We start from the raw sequence: 12,778 nt of genomic DNA on the forward strand, positions 1-12,778 counted from the left end.
AGAGTTACTAATATTGTCTTTCCATGTAGGGATGTAAACAGTTCAACTTTTATAAGTCCCTTATGACTTCTCTTTGCTGTTTACCTTTTCATGCTTCTCTTCATTCTTGTGTTTGAAAGTCAAATTTTCTTTTTAGCTCTGGTCTTTTCATCAAGAATGCTTGAAAGTCCTCTATTTCATTGAAAGACCAATTTTTCCCCTGAAGTATTATACTCAGTTTTGCTGGGTAGGTGATTCTTGGTTTTAGTCCTAGCTCCTTTGACTTCTGGAATATCCTATTCCACGCCCTTCGATCCCTTAATGTAGAAGCTGCTAGATCTTGTGTTATCCTGAATGTATTTCCACAGTACTTGAGTTGTTTCTTTCTAGCTGCTTGCAATATTTTCTCCTTGACCTGGGAATTCTGGAATTTGGCCACAATATTCCTAGGAGTTTCTCTTTTTGGATCTTTTTCAGGTGGTGATTGGTGGATTCTTTCAATATTTATTTTGCCCTCTGGTTCTAGAATCTCAGGGCAGTTTTCCTTGATAATTTCATGAAAGATGATGTCTAGGCTCATTTTTTGATCATGGCTTTCAGGTAGGCCCATAATTTTTAAATTGTCTCTCCTGGATCTATTTTCCAGGTCAGTTGTTTTTCCAATGAGATATTTCACATTATCTTCCATTTTTTCATTCTTTTGGTTTTGTTTTGTGATTTCTTGGTTTCTCATAAAGTCATTAGCCTCCATCTGTTCCATTCTAATTTTGAAAGAACTATTTTCTTCAGTGAGCTTTTGAATCTCCTTTTCCATTTGGCTAATTCTGCTTTTGAAAGCATTCTTCTCCTCCTTGGCTTCTTGAACCTGCTTTGCCAATTGAGTTAGCCTATTTTTCAGGTTGTTATTTTCTTCAGCATTTTTTTGGGTCTCCTTTAGCAGGGTGCTGATCTGTTGTTCATACTTAGCTTGCAAGTCTTTTATTGCTCTTCCCAGTTTTTCCTCCACCTCTCTAACATAATTTTGAAAATTTTTTGAGCTCTTTATGACCTTTTCCCAGAACTGATCCCATTGAGTAGGCTGGGATGTAGAAGCACTGACTTCCGTGTCTTTCCCTGATGGTGAGCACCGCTCTTCCTCATCAGAAGGGAGGGGAGGAGAAACCTGCTCACCAAGAAAGTAACCCTCTATAGTCTTGGGTTTTTTCCCTTTTCTGGGCATTTTCCCAGCCAGTGACTTGACCTCTGAATATTCTCCTCACACCCACCTCGCCTCCCAGCCAGCGCTTGGGGTCTGAGATTCAAATGCAGCTCCCCAGCCTCAGGGCTTTGGGCGGGGGCAGGGCTGCTATTCAATGTGAGATTATGTTCAGGTGCTCAGGTGGGGGCAGGGCTACCTCACGGGCTCATTTCCCTCAGGGGGTTTATGCAGAGACCTTCAACAATGGATCCGAGCTCCTGCCTGCTTGGGGAGCCCAGGTCTGCTTCCGCCTCCGCTGTTGCCTCCCTAGGGGGCCTGAGTATGGGGGCACCCCACTCCCCTCTCAACCCACCAAAGAGACCTTCTCACCGACCCCCGTCACCTGTGGGTGGAGGGACGCGCGGCCGCTGGAGATCCCGTCCCTGAAGTCTGCTCGGATCTTCTCCTCTCGGTGCGGGGGCCGGGGCAGGGCTGGGCTGGGCTCCGCGTCGCGCTGGACCTTTTGCGAGAGGTTTTCAGGCTCTCTGGAACAGAAATCTTATCCGCTCCGCTGTTATGTGGCTTCTCCTGCTCCCGAATTTATTGGCAGCTTTTTACTACATATATTTCATGGGCTGTGGGTTCGGAGCTAGCGTATTTGTGTGTTTCTGCTCCGCCCCCTCAGGCACTTGATTTATATATGTGGATTAATTACTATACTGAAATACAAGTAACTTCATTTGAATTATGACTTTTCTGGGGATAAAAATTACACCTAATCCTTCTTTCTACCATGGCAAAAAAGGGTATATGTCAATATTAGTTAACGTCTGGATTTCAAGGAACAAAAACACAATCACATCTGATTCTAATCTAACTTTAGAATTTATTAATAGCATATAGTGGATTATTTGATTACAATAAGGATATAAGAACATACATACACACACACACACACACACACACACACACACACACACACACACACACACACACTCCTTTACCCTTGAGTCTCAGTCATAGCCTAGTTTTGCAACCAAAGCAATCTAGAAAATATTCCCTCTTCATGTAGGGTAGTGAAAGAATTGTTTCTTAAGGTAGATTTTATACTTAAGTAGACAAAGAGAGTAGATACCTTTTACAAATATATTAATCTAGAGCAGGGACTCTTAAACTGAGGTCCACACACTCTAAAGGAATCTGTGGGTAGATTTCATGGGGTATGGGAGAGATCTGTAAATATGTTTTAAAAATATTTTGACAACTATTTCATTATACTTGATATCTTTTGTAATCTTATATATTTTGTTGTGTGCATTAAAAAATATTGCTCTGAGGAGGAATCCATAGGTTTCCCCAGACTGCTATAGGAGTCCAGGACACACAAAAAAAATAAAAACCTGTGCCACAGAGTGAGATCATCTTGTATGCCTTTGAATCTACACCTTAAGTAAGATGGATAAGGATTACCACAGAGGTTGGTAGTATTCTTTGGTGTCAGAGGCTGCTTGTGTAAACTCAGTCATTCTAACTCTTTCTGTCTAACTCTCTCCTCCTCTTCCCTGTTGTTGAAGGAGCCAATGTAATCATTATTTATCAATATTTTTTTTAAAAAAAGGATACCCCTATCTGAGAGAAATTCGTCTTGATTAAAACTGGGTTGAACCTCTCAGTAAGAGTGTCAAACATTGCACTATCAAGTGTAAATGCTTGAATTTGGTGAGCAGACACAATAATAAATCAGTACCATGGATCTCAATTTTTGTTTTGACCACACCCCACAGTGGCTTTAGGGCCTCTAGTGTAATTAGTTTCACAATGGGATGAAAAATACTCAAAAAATAAAATTTAAATTCACTTGCATTTAAAAATAATTGTGTCATTTCAACATGTCTTGGCTCTGGGTTATGGGAAGGTTTCTTTTGTCAAATCAAATAACCAATAACAATATATCTCAACAACAAAAGGGTCAGATGTTACTGAGCTAGTTTGTACTCAAGTTGAGAAGAGGCTTCTAGTTCCTTAAATGCTTCTTGGTATGGCAACAACTAATTTAATTTTAAATAGAAGTCTAGCTTGGGGTAACATGGAAAATGATTGATGTCAGACATGTCAGTTTGAATATTAAATATTAAACTTATCTTATGGTGTATCCAGGGAAACAATATATATGGGCATTGCAACTGGTAGAAAATGTAATTGGGAATTAAAATAGAGACCAAGACTTTGAAACTAATTAAAGCAATACCACTAAAGCTTAGAAGATCATGTTCTTGCTTTCCTTGATGGTATTATATTTGAGTTGATGATTGTAATATAGGTAGCAAAATCCTAATATGTCTAGAATGAAAATTATGTGTCATAGAGAAATGTATGTGAATAAGGAGAGAGTGAAGTCATGTTTTGTTGTAACCTCCCTGCATTCATTTTACTTTTTCACTGCAGTTTGGCACTAGATTCCATCTAAATATTAGCATTTGCATACAGTTAAGGAGAAAATGGTTTGGTGGATACAAAAGTGTACCAAAAGCAGTATGGTTAGCTAAGAATGGGCTGAATTTAGAGTCAAGCTGACTTAATTCCTCTCCCCTCTTTGCACTTATTAGCTGTATGTTCATAATTACATTTTTTAAATTCTTTGAGCCTCATGTAACTCACTAATATTTATCTTCCAGATTATGGAGGGATTAGATACAGTCTAAGGGATGAAGTTCAGATAGACCAAATAATGTACCAATGAATTGTCCTTGCTTCTCTCTAGTTATGTGATCTCATTTGTAGGTATATTCCCATTATCAGCGAAGATTCTCATCCTGTGTTTTTCTTTGCCATGTTTTCCTATAGATTTTTTACACAGCATTTTTAAGTGTTGGACATCCATTTTCTAAGTCCTTTTATAGTTTATGGGTACGAGAGTAAGTTTTGTTGTTCATTTGTTATCCCTCAATTTCACTGTGTGACTGGCCCACCTTCTGTGGTTTCAGAAACTTGATTTCTGTGTTGAACTTGTTAAAAAACTTAAGTTTACTGTTTGTCATTCTCTTTATTAATACCTAAGTTGATGAAATAAGTGAAGATGTATTAATGAAATGCTTAAGGAATATTGGAAAAGAACATTAATCTGGTTATTTATTCTTACCACTATCATTCTTTTTTTTTTTTTTATTAATTTTTTTATTTTTTTTAATGTTTAACAATCACTGCCATACAATTGCGATTTTATCCCTCCCCACCCACCCCCCACTACCTCCCTCCCTCCCCACGACTGCATACAATTCTGTATAGATTCTACATATACTTTCCTATTGAGTATATTTTCACTATAGTCATGCTATGTAGTCAGACTAAGATAAATGAAAGAATCCGTATAACAAATCAGAACATGATACACAAACAGATACACATACACAAACATGATCTGCTACATTATGTGAGTGACTTCCATATTTCTCTCTCTGAGTGTACCACTATCATTCTTGAGGAGCTATTTGTAAGACTTGGATTTCCAAAATGTTATTTTGAGCTGATGCCTAATTTAAACAAGTTCAAAGAAAATGTCATGGGACCCATCTTGGTAAAGTTATCCGAGAAACCATGATGATAGCAAACATGAAAAATGGAAAACAAATTTGTAAGGATTTTTATAAAATGCTTTTTTTTTTTTTACTATTATGAACTTGACAGATCGACAAATATGAGCATTTTCTTATAAAAAGAATAGAAAAAGAGTATTTTTATGATACTGTGGAAGTTTTTCCCGAGTCTGCATTAAATTTAACTCAGTAATTTCAACCACTGCCTTGTCTTTTTCCCCTTCTGAATTTCCTTCAGCTTTCTTCTGTGCATTTTTAAAAAGCTTCATTGATGCTTTTCCCCATGTTTTGGTATTACTGCCATGCCTCCTGTAACTCTTTTGACTATTCCCTCCCTCCCCACAGAAAAGCTTTCCCTTGCAACAAATAAATAGAGTCAAGCCAAATCAATCTACCCATTGACATTTTCTGTAAGTATAGACTTCATTCTGCTCCTCCAGTTCATCACCTCTGTGTTAAAAAATGGGAAGCATGATTCATCACCAGTCTTCTGCTGTTGTGCTTGCTTGTGGTCTTGTGGCCATTATGTCAGTTGTTGTCCTGGTTCTGCTCATTTCACTTTGCATCAGTTCATACAAGTTTTCCCAGGTATTTCTGAAGCCATCCCTTTCATCATTTATGATGTAATGATATCCCCTCACATTTGTATGCCATAATTTGTTTAGCCAATTAATGAATGCTTTTGCTGGTTTCAGTTCTTTGCTACAACGAAAGATGATGCTATAAATATTTTAGAATTTTATTTTATTTTTTGTTACATTTAAGTTCTAAGCTGTTTCTCTTCCTCCCTCCCAGTCTTACACTAGAGAAACCCAACATTTGACACATGCACATGTGTGTGTTTATACATATATGTATTTGCATATACATACATACATATATTTAAATATGAAATTGTACATTGCATAGTTCCACATATCAGTTCTTTCTCTGGAGGTAGATAGCATTTTTCTTCATTGGTCCCTTGTAGTTGATTTGAATGTTCATATAACTCTGAATAGCTGTCATTCACATTTACTCTTCAAATAATATTATTTTGACTCTATGTGACTTTTTTGGTTCTGTTTGTTTCACTCTTATTTCAGGCAAGTCTTTCCATGTTTTCCTCACTTGATGGGTTTCCTCTCAATTTCCAGTTTTTCATAATCACAAAGAAAGCTGCTGTAAATATTTTATAACATATAGATTTTTTTCCTTTTTCCCTGATCACCTCAAGAAACAGACCTAATAGTGGTCTGAGTCAATAGGTGTACATAGTTTTATAACTCTGTAGGGGTAATTACAGATTACTTTCCAAAATGGTTGTATCACTTCATAGTTCCACCAGCAGTGTATTAATGTCCCAGTTTGTCCACATCACCTACAATATTTGTTATTTTCCCCTTCTATCATTTTAGCCAATCTGATAAGTGTGAATTGGTATCTCAAAGTTGTTTTAATTTGCATTTGTCTAGTCCATAATGATTTAGAGCATTTTTTCGTATGATTATTTATAGCTTTAATTTCTTTCTCCAAAAACTGCCTGTTCATATCCTTTGATCATTTATTAATTCAGGAATGTGAGATATAAAGCCTTTATCTGAGAAACTGCCTATAAGATTCTTCCCCCCTCCCTAATTTTCTGCTTTCCTTTTAATCTTGGCTACATTGGTTTTTTTTGTACAAAACCTTTTTAATTTGATACAATCAAAATTATCCATTTTCTATCTCACAGTGTTCTCTGCCTCTTGTTTATTCATAACATCCTCTCTTATCTATAAATCTGATAGATGATATGTTCCATGTTCTTCTGATTTACTTATTATATCTCCCTTTATGTCTAGGTCGTGTATCCATTTGGATCTTATCTTGAGAAATAGTGTAAAATATTGGTCTATACCTAGTTTCTGCCAGACTGCTTTCCAGTTTTTCCAGCAATTTTTACCAAGCAGCGAATTTTTATGCTGAAAGCTAAAATATTTACATTTATTAAACACAAGACTACTAAAATAATTTACTAATGTGTACTGTATAGAATAGAATAGGTATTCTATTCCACTGATCCACTCTTCTGTTTCTTAGCCAGTACCAGATAATTTTGTTAATTACCACCTTATATTATAGTTTAAGATCTGGCACTGTTAGAGTTCCTTACTTTACATTTTTTTCCCCACTAATTCCATTGATATTCTTGACCTTTTGTTCTTCAGAATGAATTTTATCATGATTTTTTTCTAGCTCAATGAAATAATTTTTTGATAATTTAATTGAGATGACACTGAATACGTAGATTAGATAGAATTGTCATTTTTTTTTATATTAGCCTGGCCCAGTCATGAACAGTTATTATTTTTCCGCTTATTTAGATCTGACTTTATTTTTATAAAAAGTATTTCATAATGATATTCATGTAGTTCTTGGGTTTGTCTTGGCAGGTGTACTGCTTGGTATAGGTATATATGTATGCCATAATTAGTTTGGTCAATTAATAAATGCTATCTTTGCTTTCAGTTCTTTGCTACAACAAAGAGTGATTCTATAAATACTTTTGTGGATATGAGTCACTTGCTTCCTTTTTTGATCTCTTTGGGGCATATGATCAGTCATGATGTCACTGTTTAGTACCTTTTAAAGTATAGTTCCAAATTACTTTCAATATAATATAGTTTCAAAATATTATCAATTCATAGCTCTCCCAGTGGTAAATTATGTGTATATCCTCCTATAGCCATTTTTTAGATACTGTCATTACCTTTTTTGGTCATTTTTTATAGTCTGGTAGATCTGAGGTAGAACCTTTGAGTTTTTTTTAAAGATATTTATGACATTATTTTCTTTCTCAATGACAGTAGAACTACATATCATAGTTGTGGACATATGTATTAGGGTCTATTCTATTAAGACACCTTAAAATGTGAAGTACTGAACAAAAAGTCCTGAATTAATTTTAATTGTTGTACCTTTGGTATGCTTAAGAGAATGGAGACTGGGTCAGGAGAGTTAAGAATTAAATTAAAACATTTATGCCATGAACAAACTGTAATCTCTTTCTTTGTTTGGTCATATAAAACCCCTAATAAACTCATGACTGCCTGTACAGAAGAATAGGCATCTAGGCTCTGGGAAAATTTATTTTGGAACCCAGCCAGGGCCATGAAAGCAAACCTCTGTTTCTGTGTAAAACTGTCAAATTAGCCATGGAGGTGGGTCAGTTTCTTAACTTTTTTTGTCTTCCTTTGTCCCCTGCAGTCAATTGCAGTGTTCAGAGATCTCCAAGTATAGATCTAGGCTCAGAGGTGCTAGTATTGATTCATATATCCATTCATTGTATACCGATCACTACCTTAGAGACCCTGGGGAGAAAGGAAAACTGGTGAAACAGCATTAATGTACTTCAGAGATGGAACCACTTCTGCACGAAAAGGGAAGACTGAGAAGACTTAACTGGAGCTGTTCATATTCCCTCATTTCACCTTCCCCTTCTTTCTTCCCCCCAAACCCCCACAGTTCCTCTGACAGAGACTTGGAGATTTGTAGCCTTCCTGAAACCTACAGTTTTAAAGAATACCTTTCAATAAATCTCATTTGACTGTCAATTTTCTTCATGTGCTTTCCTTTTTCTTTCCTGGTATGGATGTGGATTTACCAGAAACACTCAGTTGGTGAGGTATTTGCCACCAAATCTAGGAATTAAAATTGGTGGGAGAGCTTGATTAATTCTATTTTTCATTTTAAGGAAAAAATGCTTTAATCTCAAGAAAATGGCACAAATTCAGAGAGCATATAGAAATGGCACTGAAGAAAACAAAATACAGAAAAATATTAGGTCAAGTGAAGGTCTTCCAAGGAGATCCATGTTGAAGGCTGTTCATTTTTGAGGATGTTGAGGGACTGATTTTCTAGGCTTATGAAAGATGGATAGGCAGATACCAAATGTGTGGAAAAAACTATTACTGAAAAAAGGTGACCAGTATAGTATAATTATTGACCCATAGGTCTACTTTGCCTTCTGTACAACATTTTAATGAGAATAAGCTATGTGTGCATTAAGAGTATCTTTGAGGATATCGAATGGAACAGGTAGGCTTTTGGAAGTGATAATCCATGATAGACTATCTTTATTATTACAAAAGTGATTGAAAGTTATGGAGGAAGTACGGTATTCTACTGTGTGTAGTTTTTCTTGACTATAAAAAATTTTGGTTCAATAGGACAAAAAAATTCTATTTTAAAGCGTCTCCTTTAACAAGTTCTCTCCGGTGCACGTCAAACTCAGAAAATAGTATGAAACATGTAACAGTGGAGAGAACTTGATTCAATGAACCTTAACTTGAAGTGAAACAAAATAGGGATGTAGGTTTGTCAGAAGTGTTTGCCGTGGTCTCAAAGGAGGTCCATTTCAAAATCTAAATTTCAGAAGGACTCTATGTAAAATCAGATGTTCCTGATTGTTGATGAATGAATGAAAGAAGGAAAAGCATTTATTAAGTACTTACTGTATGCTAAGTGATGGATGATGTTGTGCTCATTGTGTCAACCCTAAGAGATCTATACTTCAAGAGTTTGGTTAAACTGTCTGCTCTGGAAGAGCCAAGTCGATGGGGAATGACTATTGTCCAGACTGTGACATTCTGTTTGATGGGAAGCTTTCAGAGCTTGTCTGTCATGATATGTCTCTTGAACAGCCACTGTAATTGTCAAGGTTGTTGAGGCCACATTTTAATTGGAGGAGGAGAACAAGTTAGATTGCCATTGAGAAATTACTCAGTTTTTTTTTAATGACCCTAAACCTTTCCCTGAATCTAAGGCCCTTCTCTTTTTATCTCTTATTTTTTAGGTCATTGATGTCTTTTGTTTTTACGTTACAGTAATTTCTTCCTCACAGTGAATTTTTCATTGTAATAGAAATATAATTAAGCAAAACCAATCATTACAGTGATTTTATCTGATAATATATTCAACATTCTAAACTCAAGGGCTCCTACCTCTCCAATGAAAGGAGGAAGGTACATTTCCTAAAACCCATCTTATGAGTACAAATATTCTTTCAGTGAAGTTGTATGGCTGTGAATCATGTAATACTACAGTTGCTGAAAATTAATAATGAAGACCACCTAAATTGTTGCGAAACAGTGTGTAAGTAAGCTGCAGCACATTGCAAATGAGGAATTTCATTGAAATTATATAAAGGATGTCATCAGAACAGATTCACTTATATGAAATCCAAATTCATTCACAAGAATTTGGCTCCACACTGGAAAAACCAAATGGATGAAGAATGCCAACTGTTTAGACTGCATTGTATATTCTGATGGACAACCTATAGAGTTTGCCTATAAGTACTGTATCTAGGACAGACCCTTGAAAAACGTGATTGGGAAAAGTGATGGGCTTATCACATAGAGCAAGGGATAACCAATGGACATTTTTCCATTGGTATGCACATAATACGGAGAAAATGTGAAGAATGCCCCTAGCATTTTGGATGGAACACTTGCAAATTTATGGGAGAATATAGATGAGAATCACACAGAATGAGCAGACGTGAGTGAGTTGACATCTGTATTGTTTGGCCTCTCATGACTCTTTACCTCCCATCTCTATGCTTTTGGCACAAATAGGAGAAAACAGCTATTGTTAAGATGAGGTAGGAGAAAGTCTATGTGATGATTTTTATGCAGTTTGTACATAGAAATGTGCTAGAGAAATCAACTAGGCTTCCCTTTTCTGCAAAGCCATCTGAAATCCTGAGAGATAAGTACTCTTTCATGGTAATGTCTAAATGTATGTAAGTATAAGGTGTCTTTTGTACTTTTGGTACTAAAGACCCCTTTTTACCATTCTTCATCCTTTTGGCATACCTTCAAATTTCTAACATCCTTATTTTTGTTCCCTGTCTGTCTGCAACTTTTGTTTGTTACTGTACAGAGATCAGCCAGGTATAGCCTGTACTTTGGGTCTTTTCCTTCAGCTTTTTCTTATTAGAGATTATCTATTTTGTTTCACACTACTTCTTTTGATACCAGATTAGAAAGCAGTTTCTTAAAACTAGTTGATGTTGTTGAATGTTAATGGCTTATTGCATTAATCCTTTAGGAATATTTCCATTTCAACAAAGTACTCCTAGAAACTCAAAACCTTAGTCAAAAGGAATTAATCTCTAATGATGAAATTTCACTTTTGTACTTAAGATCCTTTGGGGAGATACTTTTGGTCAAAAAGGGCTTTCTAGCACTCCTCAAATGATCCAACCACATCTTAGATTTATGCATAAAAACAACCCTTTCTCTCATTGAAATAAAAATACACAATGTTTTTTGAATGAGAGAATATGTTATATACTTATAAAGATTTTCTTAACCTAGGCTCTGAGATTATTGACATGACTGAGACTCTCTTAAGATAATGATTGACAGGCTGCTTTTTTCATCCTCTTGTAAAATAGATTTAAAGCTAGACAGTACATGCTATGTCTCTTACCTTGCGAAGAGGTTGGTTAGATTTCTGAAAAAATGTCAATAAAGAAAATGTAATTTATTGTGAAATATAAACCATCCCAATTTAAATTGATTTGAATTTTTATATAGAAATTCAAGTTTTGATTTAAACTTGCTGTATAGCTACAGAATAGCTATTAAAGGTTTGGGAACCTGCAGCCTTGAGGCCACATGTGACCCTCTGGGACCTCAAGTGTGACCCATTGACTGAATCCAAACTTCACAGGACAAGTCCCCTTAATAAAAGGATTTGTTCAGTAAAACTTGAATTCAATTAAAAGGCTGCACCCAAAGATCTAGAAGGCCACATATGGCCTCAAGGCCAGAGGTTCCCTACCCCTGGTTTAGGCACGGAATGGGCAGGAGAGCTCCTTGCTACTTAAAGTAACAAGTGAAAGATAAGATCACACCAAAGCCTCTTTTTTTTAACCCCCTTATTTAATCTTATTTAAATTTAAATTAAGATGTTATTCACACCTTTTGCTTTTATATCATAGTAGTCTCTAAATATAAATTCTATACCTACTTCCTTTGTAATAAGGGAAAACTATTAACTATGCAAAACTAGGCCGTATATCAGATTAAGTCTGATGACATATGTAACATTTTGTACTCCAGTAAAGTTCTCTACTTCTCTACCACAAATCCCTTTGTGTATGAGGATGAGAAAATTGTTTCATACATTTGAAGAAAAAGCCAGAGTGGCTTATGTGACTTGCCTACAGGCTAGCAGTTTATTTATGCCTGTGTAGAGCATAGGCCAGAACCCTAATCTCCTTGTCTTCCACTTCCAGTCTTCTTTTCAGTACACCACATTATAGTTTTGCCACTTATTTTTTCCACTTGCTTCTTTGGAAAGCAAATTTTGGTAGCAATTGAGTTGGAATGATTTTTTGCTCACCAGCCATTCTTATGTAATATTAGCCTGCAAGATTAGATGTGAGAGAATGAGGCTCTAAAGAAATTCTACGAAGGTAGGATCCAGGGTAGAGGAGATTTAATTTTTGTTGTTTATGGTATGCATATGTAGCGGACGGCCTGCGTCCCCACACGGCTTGGTGATGTGGTGAAGAAGGAAGACACGGGAAGTGGGGGTGGGGTGGGGGGTGGGGGGAAGGTAGACCAATTCCTTTTATTGATCTGAGGGTCCAGCTATTTATAGACAGAAACTGCAAGCCTACCTGACATTCTGCTTGTCTCCTGCCCTCATGATTTAATCAGTCTCATCTTAAAGACTGTGCGCCTAGAGGGCATCTATTTTACATATCCCTTGTTTTCTGTAATTCTCTTGTTTGTCTCATGGAGACAGCAACATCTGGGGGGCATGGAGAGCCATTCTGGATGATAATGAGCACAGTCTCAAAAAACAGTTTCCCTGTGGTCTGTCCTGATCTTGTCAACCGCACTCCACCCTGGCCCTCAACATGCATATTAATCTCAATTTTGGGGAAGATTTTATTTTGATCTTAAAGGATAAACTTAATGCTTTAGCATTTGATTATATTTGAGGAAATTTCTTCCACCCAAAAAAGATAGTGATCTCAGTTGATAAA

The 12,778-nt window shown here is 36.2% G+C and overlaps 1 protein-coding gene across 4 annotated transcripts in view; it reads left to right on the forward strand.

Annotated features, from left to right (window-relative positions):
- Nucleotides 1-12,778, forward strand: part of DTD1 (D-aminoacyl-tRNA deacylase 1) — a 221,091-nt gene that overhangs the window by 10,175 nt on the left and 198,138 nt on the right. The gene's annotated exons all lie outside the window — the stretch shown is intronic.

This window comes from Notamacropus eugenii, chromosome 1 (genome assembly GCF_028372415.1).
Source record: "Notamacropus eugenii isolate mMacEug1 chromosome 1, mMacEug1.pri_v2, whole genome shotgun sequence".
Classification (NCBI taxonomy): domain Eukaryota; kingdom Metazoa; phylum Chordata; class Mammalia; order Diprotodontia; family Macropodidae; genus Notamacropus; species Notamacropus eugenii.